This window comes from Pygoscelis adeliae, unplaced genomic scaffold (assembly GCF_000699105.1).
Source record: "Pygoscelis adeliae isolate BGI_AS28 unplaced genomic scaffold, ASM69910v1 Scaffold141, whole genome shotgun sequence".
NCBI classification, from domain to species: Eukaryota; Metazoa; Chordata; class Aves; order Sphenisciformes; family Spheniscidae; genus Pygoscelis; species Pygoscelis adeliae.
Window position 1 is genome coordinate 5,511,594 of NW_008824231.1, and position 3,973 is coordinate 5,515,566.

Here is a 3,973-nt window from a genome sequence, read left to right on the forward strand (position 1 = left end):
GGAGCCCTGCTTTCCTGGAGATGGCTGAACACCTGCCTGCCGATGGGAAGTAGTGAATGAATTCCTTGTTTTGCTTTGCTTGCGTGCGCAGCTTTTGCTTTCCCTATTAGACTGTCTTTAATTCAACCCATGAGTTTTCTCTTTTACCCTTCTGATTCTCTTTCCCCATCCCACTGTGGGGGGAGTGAGCGAGCAGCTGTGTGGGGCTTGTTTGTGGGAACTGTTTGACCCCAGTTGCCAGCTGGGGTCAAACCATGACTAGTTAAAGAAAAAAAAATATATATCTGATGTTAATGAAGAAACTGTTAATAGAAGGTGAACAGGATGGCCTAAGTAGCAAAGGATGAGTTTTTCTTGTGCCAAGCCTAGCAATTTGATGGAAATCTGTTTTAGAATCCAGCTGAAGGACAAAGTTACCTGTAATGCCAGTCAGCATGATTTTATGGGAGAAAGAACTTGTCAAGCAAAACTGATTTCATCCTTAGGTGCAATTACAAGATTGGTTCATAAATGTAGTTCTATAGAACATAATAGACATTTAGAAAGTATTTGACTTAGTATATGCTATCCTGCTTTAAAAAATCAGCAGAATATTTACAGTATTGGTAAACACAATTTTATTAAAACACGGATTATATATTTATATTAAAAACTGTCACACTTAAAAAACTATTTGAAATGCTAAATTGAAAAGGAATGGAGAATTTTGTGGTAGAGCACAAGATGGCTTGTGTTTATCCAAATTCTATACAACATTTTCAGCAATTATTTTGAAATAAATCACTCCCGACTACATAATTAGGAAACACAAAGATCACTGGAATGATCATGATGAGGCCATGCACTCACACTTCCATGTACAATTGATTACTACTCACAAGTGATCTCAGTTCTCAGGCCCAAACAAATCTCACCAGTGCCATTTATCCTTACTATAAATTCAGTTCCATCTTAGAATGTGGCAACAGGCTTCCCAAACTGGGAAGAGTAGATTTAGGGACAGAATAGCTGGCTTGCACCTCTACAGGCAACACAGGTATGATCTTGAGGCAGCTATTCACATCTACCTTTTTTTTCCTGGGTTACCTCTCTAGGCCCCACATCTGTTCTCCAGAAAATGTCTATCTATCATGTAAAGGCTTCCTTTTTCTTGGAAAAAAAAACTCAGAAACACAACTCTGGCTAATCAAATCCTTGATCACAATTTTCTTTTAAAAAATACCAGTTGTGATCCCATTCAACTCAGTCTAAAAAAAGGGAGGGATGTAAAGCAGGTGGGAACAGTTTTCAACATTTCTAGCAGCATTGCCTCTACTTTCTTTCCTTAACTATTCATATTGTCCTTTTTTAATGGAGGAAAGAGAGGTTCAAAAGATCAGTTCTATCTAGAAGGCAGTCAGATTGACTTTTACAGTTTCATCATGGTTTTTTATCATCATTCTATATGTGCAAGAAGCAAGGCTATAGATACAAACCTTGTATAATCTTAGAATAGTGAGTATATTCATATTTTTGAAAATAGTTGTTTATAAGCCAGTCAAAAAACATGTTTACTTCAAATACAAGACAACCCATACTGCCAAACAGCTCTGGCACACATTGGCACTCTTCATGGGACATGCAAATCTAAAGTACATGGCAAAAATATTTGGACAATCTGATTTTTATGCCATCAGAACTCATCCTAAAGGAATTCCTAAACACAGTTTAAAGCAGATTTGAAGGCTGTAATGTTGAAAGAAACAGTGATTGTTATCCAATTAAACATAGGAAAGTAAGGCTAACTAAGGTTAACTTAGGTTAAACTATTCATTCTGATTAGTACTGGAAAGGCAGGGAAAAAAAATTTCAGCAAAGGTATAGTAATTTTTAGTGTTCAGAACTTGGCAGGCTGCTAGGCAAAAGGAGCAAGAGTTTAAAAAAAGAAACAGGAAACTGATTTATTCGATAAAGACTATCTTCATGTTGTAGGGAGTTGGACCATAATATTTGAATTCCCCAATAATGCAATATGTGATCATTTAGGTTCCTGCTGTGAGTGTTTTGAAATGTTACCCTTGGCAACACTAATAAAAAGGTCACTTCTATTTCTGGTTTGTGAATCTATGCACTGCAGGTATATTCATTGTGAGAGTAAATATCTTAGTGGTAATCAATCCATGGATTCTGATTCCCTTAACCTTTAATGGAACATGGCTGCAGATTGAGAACAATTATTTGCTCTTTACAGTTTTTGCTAACTTAATCAAAATAACTAGGAGGAATCTGGACTTCTGTATGAATAATGTTATGTCCAAGCAAGGTACCATGAAGTCATCCCATCCACCAGGACACAAACCATAAAATAATTAGGTCATAGCATAACGGCAAAGCTAAAAGGAGGAAGATCAGATCCTGAACAATGATTTCAATGAATTTGCTGATTTACTCCATCTCAGGATATTCACACTAATCAGGATGAAATTAGTCCTTAGTGCATCTTGATGGTCCTCAGTCTTGTCTTTGAATATCATTTTACTAAATGAGATCTGTTTCTTCAACCATACAGCAACCAGTAAGTTCATAGCAAGCCAAATTTTAGGAACCAATTCTGTCTGTAGGCTACGCTTACAGATATCTTGAGGCTTATCTCCTTTGGGAAAGAACACAGATTTTTGAAAGGAAAAAGCTTTTGAAGGCCTATGTTCTGCAGATCAAACAGGCTGCTTGTTCAGTTATCGGCAGTGAATACTAAAGTTCTGTAATCACAAGTACTAGTTCATTGTGGTCTTTTGTATGAATTATTCCCGTTTCACCTGCAATGAATATCTTCTCTTAGTCTTAGAAAACAATTATGCGAACTGAATCTGTATTTTTCTTAATGGTAATTGGAATACTGTGCAAGAAATCTGACTGTTAGAGACTATGTCTTGACAACTTAGTTGTTAAAATTTGTTTCTTCGAGGGTATCAGTCTGCTGAACAGAGAAAAGGATTCAGGTCAGTCACTACTTAAACAAAGCTTTCAAAACCTGTAAACTGATGAGGACCTTGGGTCTTTACAAGAATCTCTGATGAGAGCTGTCTTTTTAAATTGCCTTGTCATGAAGACTTCTACTGTAACATCAGATTTGTCTCCCGGACGTCCAATATGAAACAGTTAGAAAGACAAGACACAACACAGAGAATCTTTTCAAAACTCTTGCAGCATGGGTAGATTTGAGGAGCCTACCTAGAAGGAGGTTTGCAACACATCAAGCTACGGCTCCTCACACCACAACTGTCGTACCTTTTCATAAGCAAGAACATTTGTTTGGAACATACACAGATTATTATTACTCTTTCCATATTTAAATACAATATCCACTTCTACTTCTCTCTATATATACAAATAAATCTTCAAGATAGTTACACACATTAAATGCTGCATGTGTTAGATTTTATGAAGTAAAGTTCAGCAAGCTATTTCAGCAAGTAATTATTTAATATTATGCACAAGATAATTAGGAAAACCAACTACTAATGGATTAAAAAGGTAAACAGCCTAAGTCAACACCACTCAAAATGTACATACTTTATTCATGGTGCATTTTCTAGCACTGCTAATACACAGTCAAATTAATCATGCCAGTAGATGCCCCTAGATCAGAAGTGATTAACTCATCTAATTGTTGCAGATTGCAAAGTTTTTCAGGAAAGAGATAATTTATTATAAAATAGGTGGGGGGCTCTCTTCCCCACAAGGTTCTCTTATTTCTTTTTGTTGGTGTGCACATGCAAATGCTATATGCTTAGTCTTTTTGAGTCATATTTCTTCTTACAAATTGTTAAATCAGTAGTTGTTTTTTTCATTCTTCATACAATCAGGTCACTAAACTAAAATAACAAACAGGGAGATGAGTGAAGTGGGTCTTTTTCAAAATAACTTAAAACCAACAGAAACCATTAAAAGTTTATCGTAAAATAAATAAAATGCTAAAACTAGCTATCCATCT